The 16,693-nt window shown below is 54.0% G+C and overlaps 1 long non-coding RNA gene across 1 annotated transcript; it reads left to right on the top strand.

The window, feature by feature from the left end:
* The first annotated feature begins 867 nt into the window (after positions 1–867).
* On the top strand, positions 868–16,297 carry LOC136793694 (uncharacterized). The gene is made up of 4 exons (XR_010839310.1): positions 868–992; positions 2,138–2,295; positions 10,399–10,519; positions 16,045–16,297. It is a non-coding gene; the product is annotated as an uncharacterized lncRNA (long non-coding RNA).
* Positions 16,298–16,693: the final 396 nt, after the last annotated feature.

Raw genomic sequence — 16,693 nt, 5'->3', positions numbered from 1 at the left:
CTTCACAGCTGCTTCCTGAGTAGTTGGGGAAGAGGTCACCTCTGAGGTTACCGGCTTCCCTGAGGTCCCTCCACTAAGTGGGGTGAACCCTGAGGTCTCCCTCCTGCCCCACCCGAGTCTGCTCAGTGACATTTCCCAGCACCTTCTCCGGGCGGGTGTGGCTCTCAGCACTTGTCATGCATTTTCATCCTCACAGCGAGCCTGAGAATGAGGTAGAGTTGTTACCCTGTTTTATGGAGGAATATTCTGAGAACCTTGAGAGGCTGAGCCACTTGTCAGGGTCAGGCACCAGGAAGCAGGGCCTCTGAGTTTCCAAAATGCTTAGACAGCCTGTGACACATGCTCTTTAACAAGAAGTCCAAACCGTGCTGCCTCTCCAACCCAGACCCCTCGGTCCCCGAGGAGCAGCTCCACACACGCACGTGCACACGCGCGTGCACACGCACACCTGCAGGGGAGCCCACCCTCAGGCGGCCATTCCCCAGGCTCCAGGGAGCAAATTACATCACAGGAAATCGCAGCGTGAGGGACGTCCCCAGTGGAGGGTTTGAGACAGAACACATGTGTCAGAGCGGTGGGCCGGGCCCAGCTGCTACAGATGTCCGTCACAGCTGGAGGGCTGCCAGGCGCCGGGCCCTGTGCGTCTCGTCGGGGGCAGGGCCTCGGCCGAGGGTCCGCAGAGCCATAGCTGCACAGGCCTTCCAGCCAGCATGGGCCCTGTTGCTTCTCCACTCGGGAGCGCCCCTCCAGGGCAGGAGGGCTTCAAGCCAGTGTTTCCTCATCTGTACAGTGGGGAGAAGATTAGCACCATGACCTTCAGTGAACATAGCCCATGCAGGTAAGGGCCTCACGGTGCCCGGCTTGGAGGTGCAAGGAAAGATGTCTGTGACAGCGGGAAACTCGGCCTGTGCCCTCAGTGAGCTGTCAGTCTGCAGAGGCGGGCGAAACTGACGTGCCTGAAGCGGAGACCACTCAGTGCCCGGGCCAGACAGGTGAGCCCCTACCTCTCTTAGCAGAGAGAAGGCGAACAAGTCAATAAGGAAGATACCGGCCGACGCTGAGGGGTAGGCGCAGAGAAGGAGGCAGACAGGCTAAGGGGACAGAGATTGCTGGGAGGCGTGATTCACACAGAACAGCCAGGAGTGCTCAGGGAGGGCCTCTCTGGAGAAGCGACCGCTGAGCTCAAGCTGAAGAGAGCGATAAAGCCAGACAGGTGAGGAGAAAGGGGACCCGACAGAAAGAAAAGTACAGGGGCCAGAGGCCAGAAGGACCGGCGGCAGTGTAGTCCCAGGGAAGGAAGTGGCTGAAGAAGGAGAGGGGCCAGGAGGCCACGAAGGGCCCTGGGGGCCATTGGAAGGAATGCGGAATTTATCTACCGGCGACAGGAAGCTACTAAGAGATGTGCACGAAGATGCGTCAGGATCGGACTGTCGTTTTGGAGAGCTCTCTCTGGCGAATGTGTGTGTGAGCGGGGGAGGTGCTGGGGGCACCCAGAGGGGAGCAGGGAGGCCAGGGAGAGGCTTCTGCTCTCGGACAGAGGTGGTGGTGCTGTCCCCTCCCTTCCTTCGCCTGCCCCCCTCCTGTGAGGATGCCAGAGTTGCCCAGGCCTGACCCCTCAGGCAGGCTCTCAGCACCTGGGACTCCACCCCCCACCCCCATATGCTGACAAGACTAAAACTTTGTCCACAGGGGAGCTTGCCGGCAGTTGGGCTCCATCCCGACCTCGGGCAGGTGGGCTCTGGGCTGCAGCAGGGAGGCATCCCCACCCCATCCCACCTACTCAGCCTGCATGGCCCCCTGGGCCGCCCCAGGCCCAGCTCAGTCTCTAATCGCAAATGTGTAGCCCTTTCCTGGTGACTGAGACAGAGGATCCCTAATTGTCAGCAGCTGATCTCAATTAAAATAGAAATGCCTACCATGATTTGCAGGGGGAGCTGGTGTGGAGAGCATGGGGATGTTTACACAGCCGCGGAAGGATACTGCCTGAAACGGGTCCACAGGAGTGAAAGCAATTTATCTCGATGAGTTGGGCCCGTGGGTGATTTAATTAAGGCCAAACCAGCCCTGGGCTTTGGCCCTCCCTGCAGAGCGTTGCTGGATGACGGTGCTGAGCCGGCCCTTCTTTCCTCCTCTCCAGGACACGAAGGTAGGAACACAGCCTCGGAAAGTGCCGATGTTCCCACTGCTTACCAGCTCGGGTTCCAGGACCTCGTACCTAGACTGCATTCCAGGCATAGCGGGGAAGACGGGGACCCCTAGGATGCTGCCCTGGGCAGGGTCAAGCATGTATGTACGGTAAGCACCCTAGGGCTTTCCGCACGGCAACTCCGGAGGAGGGCACAGCCAGTCAGGGACAGGACTGGGACCCACACCCTGGTCAGTGTGACTGACACCGTGGCCGAGTGCTGGGGAGGACACAAGACCCAAGTACAGTCACGTCCGAAGTGCCTGGGTGAGGGCTGAGGGAGAAGACTATTCCTCAGGCCACAGGTGAGGCAGGCTGGGGATGCCCCGGGAAGGAGATAGTCCTTGAGATGGATCCTGGAGAATAATTAGGACTGTTAGCTCAAAATGGAGTTCACCAGCAGCCAACCCACCCCTTTGGCTACCGGGCCCCCTGGCAGATGCTGGAAACAAAGACACAAAGGAGAGAAAAGGGTACAGCACACCGAAGCCCGAGACAGGCTATGGCAGGGCACAGCCAATGGAGCTGGATGGCAGTCACTGAACCACTGCCCCACGGAGGAGGAAGCCGTGGTCTCACGTGGCCTGTCTGTCCTGCCCCTCAGAGCACAGCACAGGGCCAGGCAGAGACCTGGAGGGTCCCTGTGCCTGGGGGCCGGGGGAGCTGCCTACCACCCCTCCTTCTCAGGAAAGAAGGGCAGGGGAGAGGTCGGCATCCCTGCTGCCTTGCCTGCCCACTCAAGGTGTACAGGCCCAGCCACTCCGGGGCACAGGGGACAAGAGGCGGAGGGTATAAGCTCTGTGCAAACATCCTGCCTTCTCCCCAGGATATTTTCTGTAATAAAAGACCATGGAAATGTCAGCTAGTCTAAACAAATAGCCAGGTTTTACAGAGGATGAGCAGCCCGCGCATAAGCACCTCCAGGGCCCGCTTTTGGAGGTGGCTTTGAAAAATTGTGTGCCAGGAAGGAAGCTCGGAATCCTTCCTGGTGGGGCAAGCATTTAGGGCCCAGAGAGGTAAGGCTTACAGGGTTCCTGGGGAGGAAGGGGCGGGTGGACCCTGGGCCTGGTGTGGGGTGACTGTCTCAGGTGGCCCTGAGGAACTGGGCTCCCATCAGACGGGGCTCTCTCCTGAGGACCCTCAGGCAGGGCTGGTCTGTGCCCTGCGGGCAAGGGGATGGGGGAGGGGCCGACAGCAGACGACTCAGGCTCAGGGTCTCTCCCTTCCTCCCCTCCCCCTACAGGGGTCCACTTCCTGGAGCCCCATCTTCCCTCCGTCCATCTCTGTGTTGGGGAAGTCACCCGGGGGTCTGATCCTGAGGGACCTCCCAAGGTGAGCTGGGCCTCACTGCATCCACTGGAGAGGGGGACAGGGAGACCCAGAATGGGGGAGGAAACTTAACACCAGAGCCTGAACATACTGGGGCCTTCTCCTGGTTGGGGTGCTGGGGGAGCCACTAGTGCCTCAGCACACACAGCATCCAGGGAGATGGATCCATTAGGGGCTGGGGGAATCCCCGAGACCCTGCTGCACACAGCGGGCCCTAGGTGCCCACACTCCTTGAGGGGCAGGTCCAGCTGCAGCCACTCACAGGGCGGGGACGGACTGGGCCCAGGCTGTCACCACAGTCAAGGAAGGTTGTCAGGGTGTTGGGCCCATGTGGGTTCACATGACCCCTGTGCATTGTGTCCAGGCAAGAGCCACGTGCACGGAGAGCCAGCAAGTCGGCAACGGCTCAGGAGTGTGAGGCCGGCCTCTGGTGGGCAGGCTGGAGCTCCTCAGAGGGCCAGGAGGTCATTTTCAGGGCAGTGAAGGTGGGCCACCTGGCCCTGTGGCCTCATTGCAGACACTCACACCTCCTGTTGCTGATCAGGGAGGTTGAGCCCACCACAGGCAAGTCTGCCAAGGCTGAGCAGGTGGGCAAGGAGCCAGGACCAAAGCCAATGGTCAGCCCCCCGGCCAAGGCAAGGCCTCTGGGCCAGAGGCATGGGGAGAGGGGTGCAGACTCTAGAGCCCTGGGGGCCGGGCTAGAATCCCAGATCTACTTGTGCGTGCCGGCAGGGGGACCTTGGGCCAGCAAGTCACGGAGCCTCCCAGATCCCCATTCCTCATCTGTGGAGCGGGGAAGTAATTTCCACTGCATGTGCTATGAAGAGGAGACAGTAGGATAATTTGCGTGGTGCCAGGCACAGGGCAGGGCACTCAGTCAGTGGAGGTTCCGTTCCCCTCTCATGATGCCTCTGAAGTGGGTGCCAAGGCAGGTGCTTCTCATGACGGAGGACACCATCCTTGGGCCTCTGGAAGAGGCAGTCCTGTGCAGCAGGTGAAATTTTCCAAAAATGGCCATAAAAGCATTTCTAGTTCCACACACTCTCTCAGAACCTTGCCACTTTCCACCAAGAGGGAGTCTGTTTCCTCTCCCCTTGAACTTGACGTGGGTGCTGAGCACGGGGGGCTGAGTACCCACATCACCCAGCCCACCTCTGGTCAGATGAACCTGGGAGAGCCCTTGCCTGGTGCAGCCTGACTCAGGAGACAGGGCCCCAGTGACCGTTCTATCCCTCTTAGCCCATGGCCCCAGGACCAGGCTAGACTTGGAGCCCAGAATTCCTTGATTCTCAGGAATACAACCCCACCTGTCATGAGCCAGAGGCTGGGCCACTCACCATTCAAACTCTGTCTCATTTAATCCACAAGAGAATCCCATGCGGTCAGCCCTGTTATTTTTCATGTGAGAAAACGGAGGCTCCAAGATCAGCCGAGTCCCTTGTCTAATGTGTCCCGAGTTGACCTTGGAAGAGGCGCACTAGAAAATGATGTAAAAGCCCCCACTCTAGATCACTTCCCAATACCCCTGTGCCAGCCGCTGCCCCATATTGCTGGGGTGAAGCAGCAGTTCTCAGCCACAGGCGGTCCCATCAGCCAATATTTTTAATTACTTACATGATTGACTAATAAAATTCTCCACCGACTAATTGATTTTGTGATCAAGCGAGAGCCTCTGTTTTTATTAAAAGGTTACTTAGATGAATTTTTTCCCCACTGAAATGGGAAGTTGTATTTCTTTTGGTCATTTTGGAAGAAGAAAAATGGGAGGGGCCAGGAACAGGAGGAGACCCAGAGGCCAAGAAATTACAAGCCCAAACCAAGAGACCCTGTGATAAATTAATCGGCAGCCACTCAGTTATTTGTCCTGCCAAATACCCAGAGGCTCCAGCAGCGGGTCAGGCGCTGGCCAGAAGGTCCTTTGGGCACACACTTTACCCGACCCAGGCTTAGCCAGAGCTGCTTCTGTTGTTTTTAAAAGTAAACTGTAAACTTTCTTTTACATTTTAATGAAAGTATTGGCTTTTCAGTTCTAAAAGTAACTCACTTTGTGTGCACAGTTTGGAAAAGACAGGCAAAACCAACAAAACAACAAAGCAATGAGAGGGTTCTCAGCCTGGAGACTTGGCCTGAAAGCACAGTTGATGGAGATGCTGTGAGAACTGCAGGGCTGACTCCCACTTTTCCAGGGGTCCAAGGCCCCAAAGAAGCATCACCATAGAAATCACCCAGGTCCCAGTGTCCAGAGAAAGCTACTCATGGTTACCACGTCAGCGGGCTTTTGGTTTTGGTTTTCTGCTTTACCACATTGGTTTTTGATGGGTTTGGTGATGTCCTATGACTTGCACTGACCTTTAAAACTGTGTTTGGGGCTTCCCTGGTGACGTAGTGATTGAGAGTCTGCCTGCCGATGCAGGGGACGCAGGTTCGTGCCCCGGTCCGGGAAGATCCCACATGCCGCGGAGCGGCTGGGCCCGTGAGCCATGGCCGCTGAGCCTGCGCGTCCGGAGCCTGTGCTCCGCAACGGGAGAGGCCACGACGGTGAGAGGCCCGCAAAAAAACCCAAAACAAAACTGTGTTTGTACATGACTCGGTGTGGCCTGTCCTGTGGAGGAGCTATTGCCTGTGACCTGTCCCTGTGATACACACCAAGGTCACCTTTCCTGGGGGGTGCCAGTCGTTGATGGGGTCAGGGGCATGGAATAGGCAGTTAGGGTGAGGGAGAGTGGAGAGTTTGGTGAAGGAGGGGCAGGGAACAGAGAGTGGGCCTAGGCCCTGGAAGAAGGGCACCACTCACGGGCCTGGGCAGCCCTTCCCTCTCCAGTCCTCAGACTCCTCACCTGGTGTGGCGATGCTTCTGCAAGGGGGCTCTAGGGCCCGGCCACTCCCAGTGCTCAACAGATCAGACTGCCGCACCAGCTCAGCTCTGGGCCCCAGGCCTGCCTCTGCCTGTCATGTCCACGGTCACGGCCATCCCACTGTCCCTGATCTCACTCTGACCGCGTCTCCTGTTAACTCCTACATACCCAGCAACCAGAACAGTGGACGGCACACGGTGAGCACTCAGTGACTGTGTGACAGGTGATTGCTGAATAAATCCATGTTAAGCATGAACACTCGTGATGGCTGCCAAACGGTCCTTCTGATCTGGCCTTGGAGCTGGGAGATGATGACCTCCACGCCTGCCCTCTTAGGAAGGTCACAGCAGGTGAACGGAATGACAAGCGACAACACGCCTCTGCATCGTGCCAGCCCGGTGTGCAGAGGCCACTCTTCTGCCCTCGTGGACAGAAGCAGGAACAGCCAGAGAGGGGCCAAGGGACTCCCCAAGGCCGCACAGTTGGTCTGAAACGGGGGTCTGGTTCTCTGCAGGGGATGCTTCTCAGGATCACCCAGAAGTCCAGCCCCACTGAACCAAAGCCCAGGTGACCTGCCCTCACCTGGGTGTGAAGTCCCCAGACCCATGTGGGAGCCGTGAGGCTCTCACCAGCCCACCACCATGCCTATGGGATCCAGAACATCTCCGGAACCTAACTTACATTTAAATAAAGTAAAATTCATTTTTTTTCCTTACAAAAAAGTAACATCTATTCAAAGTGAAGAATTGAGAAATTAAAAAAACATAAAGAAAAAAAGGTCAGTTGTCCTCCTGCCCTGAGTGCTAATGACATGTCAGAGATGCAATGGCCCATGAGGGAGCTGGCCACCCCTCTCTGCATCTCAGGACGTCTGAAGGATGTGCTCACATCCAGGCCCGCTGCGACCTACACGTTGCTGGCGGCCCTTGATGCGGTGAGTCACTCCCTCCTGGAAGCGCATTCCTCCCTGGCGGGGACCCATGGAGCAGCAGCGGGTGGCCAGAGCAGAATCCTGGCCCACACAGATGGCCTTGGAGTCTCACCTCACCTGCCACCCACCCCCGCTGGTCCCCTGGCCGGCTCCACCCTCTCATCCTGACGTGTGGACTTCGGAATGTCCCGGGAGCCTCCGGTCTTTGTCGTCTTCTCTCTCCCTCCTCCCTCCTCGGTGAGCTCATCCAAGCCGTGGCTTCGTGCATCTGTGCACTGATGCCACCCACGAAGATCGCTCTGACCCTCTGAAAGGCAACTCCAGGTTGACTTGTAGCAACTCCTGCTCCATCCCTGGCACTCACACCGCTCAGCCCAGGCCTCTCCTCCAGGGCCGCGGGTGGCAACCTTGTCCTTCCCAGTGCTCCATTCAAAAGCCTGGGGGTGAAGCCACCGTGACTCTGCTGTTGTCCCCCACCCTCCATCGGCAAACCCTCCCACCCCACCCAGGGGTCCCACGCATACTGGCCCTCAACTAGACCACAGCAGTCACTCCTGACTGGTCTCCCAAGACGCATGGCCTCCCTGGGGCCCCTGGAGCCCACCAAGCATGTTGCCTCGGTCCCCTAAAGCCGGGCCTGAGACAAGGACATGGGGTGGGTAGTTGGTTTGGAAGGCAAGGGCAGGAGGTGGGAGTGAGAGAGAGGAGAGGGGTGGCCGTCAGTGGGGGCTGCTGGGCTCCCCCTGAGAAGCTTTCAGGATCATCCACGGGGAGGATGTGTAGCTGGAACACTGACCAGCCCCACTCCCACACCCACACCCCACTGCACAAGGGCTGCCGGGACTTTATCTCCCCAGACCCCGGTCTGCCTTGGAAGGCCCCAAGTTACTACTTTTCCTTTTGTAATAAACAAGTACAGTGATTCCACTCTTGCTGCTCAAACGTTCACCCACAAATTTAGCATCTGCTGATGACCCTTGTCTGAATCAATTATTATTACAATTGTTGCCAAATGATAATTCTTCTATATTCCATCTACATTTATTAGCTGACGTTCTACTACAAAGACTAGCTTTTGCTTTTCTATTTACTTATTTAATCCTGTTATAGATGCATGGAGTTTTCATTCTAGTGGTTATAATTCATTACTGTAATTATTGATACTTATTTTAATGCTCAAAATGTCCTGATTGGGTCAATGGAAGCCCCTTCAAGTTGTCTCCTGTGTCCCTTTGACACGTCCCCATCATAGTTTGATTACTTCCTTACTTTCTGTCACAGCAAGCTATCCTAAGCCCATTTTTAAGTTCCCTGTCCCAGCCCTGGAATCAGTCATTTCTCTGAGGAGTCTTGGTCCCTGGCTCCTTTTAGTGGAGACTGTATTTCGAAGCCAAGGTTTGGGTACTATGTTGTGACTGGGGTCTTTGCAACATTTTTAAAGACTGAAAGTATCCAGGATTAGTGAGGCATGGCTGAGGAACACACTTGTCCTCAGTCAGCGAGAGAGTGACTAGAGAAGCAGTGAGGAAAGACATTTGGCCCTACCTGTCATACCTGTCAGATGGTGATAGGCGTGCACATGGACACAGCCGTGCCACTTGTAGGAGTCTCTTCAACCCAAACTAGAACACAAGTACACAAAAGCAACACATCAGTTGCAAAAGAAACAATCAGTGTCCATGGACACAAAGTTAACTAAGGAAATTGCAGTACTCCTTCCTAAAGAACACCCAGCATACATTGAAATCAATGAACCGAATTTAAGTCCATGAATTATTTTCAGAGAAGAAGCAACTCACAGAATGCCATGTATAGACTGATTTTTTTTTAAATTTAAGATCAGATGTGTGCATCTTACATAGGTGAGTCTGTTTGTGTAGGGAAAACTGAAAGGACACCCTCTAATCTCCTAGACAATGTTATCCCTCTGAGTTGTGGGGGAAGGTTGTGGAAGTTGAAAACATGGGAGCAGAAAATTATACTTTTTATTGCACACACTTGTGAACTATCTGAAGGTTTTATAGCAGCCATGTATTACTTTCACAATTAAAAAAAAAAGCTTTAAGTGATAATAGGTGAAGAAGAGACAGCCAGCTCCCCAGCTATAAGACTCTACAGCATTACTCAATACTCAAGTAGCTTTAAAAATAAAGAAGGGGCTTCCCTGGTGGTGTGGTGGTTAAGAATCCGCCTGCCAATGCAGGGGACACGGGTTCGAGCCCTGGTCTGGGAAGATCCCACATGCTGTGGAGCAACTAAGCCCGTGCGCCACAACTACTGAGCCTGCACTCTAGAGCCCTCATGACACAACTACTGAAGCCCGCACACCTAGAGCCCATGCTCCACAACAAGAGAAGCCACCTCAATGAGAAGCCTGCGCACCGCAACGAAGAGTAGCCCCTGCTCGCAGCAGCGAAGACCCAACACAGCCAAAAATAGATAAATAAATTTATTTTTAAAAAATGTTTTAAATAAAGAAATGATGTTCATCAGAAGTGAGGTCAATCAGCTTTGGAAACGGAAGAAGAAGGAAGAGAAAATCTTGGCAGTGTTTGCTCATACATGCCCTGGAGCAGAGGAGGGGCCTTAGCCCAAGGTCTCGGTTCTCTGTGAAATAGCCCCACAGGCTCCCCAAGGCTGAGGCTCTCAAACATTTTATTTTTTAAATTTTTTAAAAACTTTAAAAATAAATAAATAAATTTATTTATTTTTTGGCTGCGTTGGGTCTCGGTTGCTGTGTGCGGGCTTTCTCAAGTTGCGGTGAGCGGGGACCACTCTTCATTGCAGTGCGTGGGCTTTTCATTGCAGTGGCTTCTCTTGTTGCAGAGCACAGGCTCTAGGCACACAGGCTTCAGTAGTTGTGGCACACGGGCTCAGTAGTTGTGGCTCATGGGCTCTAGCGCACAGGCTCAGTAGTTGTGGCACACGGGCTTAGTTGCTCCGCGGCATGTGGGATCTTCCCAGGCCAGGGCTCGAACCCGTGTCCCCTGCATTGGCAGGTGGATTCTTAACCACTGCGCCACCAGGGAAGTCCCTCTCAAACATTTTAGATGGCACCTCCCCAGCTCTGATCCTGGCTCTCCACCCTCCTTTGGCAGGTAGCTGGCTTCCCCAGAGCAGTGCATGGAGGGAGGGAATGAGGTGGCCATGACGCTCAGGACAAGAAGCCTCATCAGGGCTGTGCTGTTCTTCCCTGCCTCCTGATCGTAGAGATACACGGTGAGTACCATCTGTGATTGTGAGGATGGATCCCAGAGCCAGACTTTCTGCATTCACATCTTGGCTCACTGCTTACCAACTTGGGCAAGTTCCCTCAACCTCTCTGTGACTTAATTTTGACACCTGTAAAATGTTCCCCCTCGGGTTATTGGAAGATCAGATGAGCCAATATGCCAAGTGCTTAGGATAGTTGCTGGCATGTAATGAACGCTCAAAAATGTTATTTGTATTATCATTTCTAGTGGTTACAGTGGACACACCCTTGTCTCAAAATGCGATGAGAATGCAGCTAGGGTTTCACTGTCACATGTGATGCTGGCTGATAGTTACAGTGGTGTGCATTAGCCAGCAATGCTTGCAGCTGCAGAAATTCCAAACACAACAGCTTAAACTAATAAGGTTTCGTTTTACCTCAGTGTACAAGAGTCCTGCAAGTTGACAGCTGCTGGCCTGGGTTCAGCAGCTCAGCCGTATCAGGGCCTGTCTCCGCAAGTGCTTTGCCTCTTTTTCATGCATTCTGCCTCAGTGTTACATTGTGGCTGCCTCAACTCCTGACATCACATCCACCTGCAAGGCAGGAAGTAGGGAAATGGAGAGAAAACTGGAAATACCAGCCACATATGGCTCTTTTATCAAGAAAACAAGCCTTCCCAGAATCCCCCAGCTGACTGCCAATCATATCTCATTTACCAGAACTGTGATATTTGACCACACTTAGTTCAAGACAGGCTGGGAATATAGTTAGCTTTTCAGCCTCAACAGCGCAGATCACAAGGGAGAGGAGGTTGGGAATGACCTTGCAGAGCCTGCCATTATTTTCTTTATCCCATGAAAGAAAAATCTGTGTGACCATGTTTAGTGAATCGGAAGTGGGTGGTGAGGTTCACCAAACATTTTCTCCTGCTCTTGGGGTCCATCTAAATAGAGGCCCACCCGCTGTGAAACAAGAGGCAAATGTCCAGCTATGGGGACCAGCTGAGAGCTCACATTTTCTTGGGGACTTAGAATTTTCTTGGGGGTTGAGAGCCTTGCAGAGCAGAAGCCAGGGCTGCCAAAGCCCCCAGTTCCAACTTCCAAACCCAGGCACCTCTCTGCCAGAAATGGCCATTGCTGCAGGACAGTGAGGGAGCCAGAAGCAGTCAGACTTTCTAGACCCAGCCCTTGGCAGCAAGGGCATCTCTACTCCTTTCCTCCTGGGCTGTTAACCTGCTTTCCATCTTCTGGGCTATTGGGAGCACTGGGCAGGCCAGCCAGGGAGGAGGCGGCTCCCATGTGTGACCGCCACAGCTTCCCTTCATGTCCGCTGGGCAGGCCAGGCTGATGGTATCTAGTTCCTGAGACCCTGCAGTGAACTCAGACCCCAGATACTGTTTCTTGATAACAGCTTCACCTTTTCCAACTCTTTTAACAAATATCAACTCCTGGCTGAAACCCAAACTCCTGGCTGAAGACCAACTCCTGGCTGAAACCTTGTTGCTGCTTCCCAGAAAAAGCCTGGTCTGAGATGGCCGTGGGAGGAGAAGCAGGCTGGGTGCCCAGGACTCCCTACGTGCCCCGGGCAACTCAATGCCTTCTCTGGGCCCCAGTTCTGCAAAGCAAAGAGGGTGCATCAGATGCTTCCTGGGGTTGCTCTCCTCTGCACACCTTCTGCATGTTCCCCTGGCTCACACATCATGGCGCCTGGGCTCTGCCCCAGTGCCAGGTGCTGGCTTTGTGGCCAGGCATGGGCCACCTTCAGCAGGAGGGCCATGGCCACAGTCCCAGGCCTCAGAAGAAAGGCAGTTCGATATTTCTGAGTTTGTGGGAAGTGCACTTTGAACACATTTGCATCAATGGAGGAAATAATATCTCTCCTAAGAGGCCAGAAAAGACGGAGAATTCCATTTGTCAAGACATCCAGCCCTCGGGTCCTGCTCTTACTACCTGCTTTCTTGGCCGTGGAGAGGCACCAAATCCTCCTAGGTCCAGATGAAGAGGAAGGGAAACAGTTGCTGTATCAAACAAGCATGTATCAAAACATGCTGTTTTTCCTCAATTCAGTGGCAAGTTTATACTTTCAGAGTGATTTTGGCCCCCAGGCAGAGCAATACTTTGACTCTCCAGGGCACTCTCCCCATCTGCTGGTGCCACCTTGGTCACTCTCCCAGAACTACACAGAGTCACTGCCCCCCAAGGGCTCCTGCTCACACAGCCTGTGAGGTGGTGTTCTCAGTCACTCCACTTGCCAGATGAAGAAACCGAGGCTTAGGAAGGCCAGCCCCACAGCGTGCACCTGGACCTCGGCCTGCTCTTGCAGCCCAGCACGCTCGGACCCCCAACTGCACCCTCAGCTCAGGCCCCCAGGGTGTCTGTCCTGTCCCCAGCACCTTAGAGCTCAGTCAAATGTGTCTTGGGTTGGCTGTAAAGCTTAGGAGCCCTTTTTTTCCCCCCAGTTTCTCACAAACCACATGAGACAAGGCTGTAGATGCAATATGAGATTAAAGGCTGAACCTCATCCAGGTCAGGAAATTCCGAGGGCAGTCGCCCAGCTCGGCTCCAGCTCGCTCTATCACCCCCAGGGTCACTTGTCCGCCGCCGGAAGTCAGGGGCCGGGCGCGTGCTGCAGGGCCACCTGCGTCCTCCGGAACTTCCTGAGGACCAGACGCTCTGATTTCCCGACTGGCTCCCAGGGACGTTTCTCTCTCCCGCTCTCGGGCCTGGTTCCAGCCGCCTCCTTCCCTGCTGCGTCCTGGGTGTTTCCCTCTCCAGCTCAATCATTCCCATCAGGTCTGAATGTACTGTTATTTGCCCATCTTTCAGACATCCCTCTGTTGCACTCAGACCGCCAGGTTGCTAAGTCAGCACTCAGCCTCACCTTGTGGTCACTCAGCACTCCAGTCCTGCTGCCGCACCCTGTCCTCGGCTGCGTTGCAGGCCCCCTGCCCTGGCCTCCCCACCCCTCGGTCCTCTCCTCACCTCTCCCCACACTCACGCCCGTCCCGTGGCTACAAACACTGTACACGCTGCCTGGCCTAACTGCCTCCTCAACCCTCCTCCTCAAGGTTGGACAGGCGTCTGGGGCCTGTGAACCCCGACCTCCGGGTCTCCCCAAACCTGCCTGCCACCACCTGCCTTTAGATGCAGGAACGCCTCCCTCACACCCCACGTCTAATCCTGCGGTCACCTTTCAAGTAAACCCAGGATCTGACACCTCTGGCCATCTCCCTGCTGCTGCCCCCGCACCTTCCCTAACACTTATCACCTGCCTGGACCCTGTTAAAATGTGCACCTGCTCAAAGTCTTAAAGGCTCCCTTTCCCCAAGTTAAGAGTTGAAGGTCAAATGCTAGCGTGACATCCCTCCACCCTCCCTGCCCTGCCCCTGCCTCTCGCCCCTCTCGCTCTATTCCAGCCACCTTTGTCTCCTGAGCTCCCACCAACTTGTGTCCCGGAATCTAACTCTGCCCCCTGGGATCCTGGGGCTCAGTCTCTCCCTTCTTCAAGTCTTCTCAAATAACTCTTCCCCTCCCACTCTATTTTAAACTGCACCCCCTACCCTGGCACTCTCTATTCCTCTTTGTATGAGTTAGCTACTGCTGAGTGACAAATTAGCCCAAACTGTAGAGGCTTAAGACAACATTTGTACATTTATCTCACAGGTTCTATGGGTCAGGAATCTGGGTGTGGTTTAGCTGTTCCTCTGGGTCTCTCATAACTTTGGTCAAAGTGTTGGCTAGGTTGTAGTCCTCTCAGGGCTGGATCTGCGTCAGGCTGTCTCATGAGGCTGTGGGCAGAAATAAGCTCCTCTTGGGCTGCCCTCAGTCCCTTGCACATGGGCCCACCTGGTGCTGCTCGAAACATCAAAGTGAGCAAGGAGGAATGGGAGGGCATCCCAATAAGACAGACTCACGGTCATTTGTAACCTAGTCTTGGAAGTGCCAGCCCATCACTCTGCCTTTCCCATTCATTAAAAGCAAGTTCCATGTCCATCCCACACTCAGAGGGAGGGGATTTCATAAGAGTGTGAGCACCTGGAGGTGTGAACGCCTGAAGCCACTTCTGAAACTGGTGACCACACTGTTCCTGCTGGTTTTCTCACAGTATTTCTTCCCATCCCACTTACCATTCTGTTCATTGTCTGTTTCCTCAGGAGAAAATGCAAGCTCTTTGAGGGCAGGGCTTTTCTGTGTTGTTGCAGGCTGTATCCTCACCACCTACACCATCACACCACATAGCCAGCACTGAATAGATGCTTGTTGGGTTGGTGCTGGTGAACTTCAAGAAGTTCTTTACAATGCAGGAAAACAGCCACCCTCAGTGACCGTCCTTTTATTTTCCTGTGTTACAGAGTGATCCAGTGACAGGCACTGAAGGTTGATTTCTGTAAGAGTGAAAGAGGCTGGGGTGAGAGACCCCAGTGCTGGAGCCATTCTGGTTACCAGGCCCACAGTCAAGAAATCATAGACCTCACGGCCTCTCTGAGACTCAGCCTCACTCTTGTGAAATGACACTCGGTCCCTGAGCCTGATCTCAGAGTCTCAAGGGCTCTATAAGGGAGTGGTGCTAATTTCATTCTTTTAAATATGTGTTTTCAAATATTTTTAAAAATCATAATTTGTTAAAAATACTCTTGGGGGACAGTTTAGCGCTATCTCCCAAAGTTTTAAACACACACACTCCTTGACCCAGAGCCTGGAATTATGGATTTTTCGTTATATTCACACATGAATGTAAAGATAGGTATACAAAGATGTGCAACGCAACTTTGTCTATTATAGCAAAAGAATAAAAGCACTCAATGTCCTCAAGTAGGGGGCCAGCTAATTAAACTTGGGTGCATCCACATAATGGAATAGCACACAGCTATCGGGAAGACCCAGGGAAGCCACATGTCCTGATGTGAGTGCATCATCACCTCATTTATTTAATCAACAGCTATTTCTTTAGCCTCTACTATGTTCCAAGCATTGTTCTAGGCACCAGGGACACAGAAGAGAAAACTCCCTGTTCTTGGAAGCTTACATTATAGTGTAAAACGACACACACACACGTGCAAATGAGCATGCAAACAAATACAGCAATGCAAATATAACAGGGTTCTAAGAAAAGCAAAGTGGAGCAGGGAGAGCATGGGAGTACTGCTTCATAGAGCGTAGCCACTGAGGAACATCTGAGCAGACATCTGGGCAAAGTAGGGAGAGGTCAAGGGCATGTGGGACTAGCACCTCCCAGATAGAGGAGACAGCCAGTGCAGAGGCCCGAGTACCAACAGGCATGCTGTATTTAAGGACAAGCACAGCAGTCTGGAGGAGGCCAAGTGGAATGAGGAGGAGGGAGAGCGGGAGGGGGAGGAGGCTGAGGCCAGGGAGACGGGGTGAGCTGAGGGGGGGAAGCACCCACCCATCTGAGCAGGCTCTGGACCACTCATCTTGTAGGCTGCAGACTCGACTCAGGGGCTGGCAAACTGGTGCAGCTGCTGAGATATCGCCCCAGCTGGGTTGGGGCCTCAGCTGCCTCCTCCATGTGATGGGCCTTGTTTTTTTCCCAGCATCACTCTGGGGCTGTGAGGAGGACAGAAGGGGTTGAGGACGAAGGTGGGAGCCCCACAGGAGGCCACTGCAACGGCCTGGGGAGGACAGCAACTTGGACCAAGGTGGCCATGACCGACACAGGTGGGTGAGATTCTGAATATGCTCTGGAGACCAGCAGAACATGCTACTGGATCAGATTCAAGGTATAAAAGACAGAAGGGAATCACTCTTTAACTCTTTGGTCTCTGTCCTGAGAAACTGAGTGAATATGGCACCTTTATTAAGATGGGAAAAACTGGAAGAGAAGCAAGATTTGGGGGTGGGAAAAGCGGAAATAAAGAGTTTGTCTTGGGGAGCTCCCTGGCAGTCCAGTGGTTAGGACTCCGCGTTTTCACTAATGAGGACCCGGGTTCAATCCCTGGTCGGGGAACTAAGATCCCGCCAGCTGCACGGTGTGGCCAAAAAAAACAAAGTTTGTTTTTGATGCGTTAAACCTGAGTTGCCCACTGGAGGCCATGGAGGGCAGGCAGCTCAGTAAGTGGACTTCGGGGGGAGGAGGAGCTGAGTGAGTGGAGGCGGTTTGGGGGCGAGCGTTGGGGGTGGGGTGGGCTGGGTTCAAAGCCAGGCCTGGGTGAGGTCGCCCATCCAGGAGTGAGTGTGGGGTAA

Source organism: Kogia breviceps, chromosome 2, assembly GCF_026419965.1.
Source record: "Kogia breviceps isolate mKogBre1 chromosome 2, mKogBre1 haplotype 1, whole genome shotgun sequence".
In the NCBI taxonomy this organism is placed as follows: domain Eukaryota; kingdom Metazoa; phylum Chordata; class Mammalia; order Artiodactyla; family Physeteridae; genus Kogia; species Kogia breviceps.
This window is presented reverse-complemented; position numbering and strand designations above follow the sequence as displayed.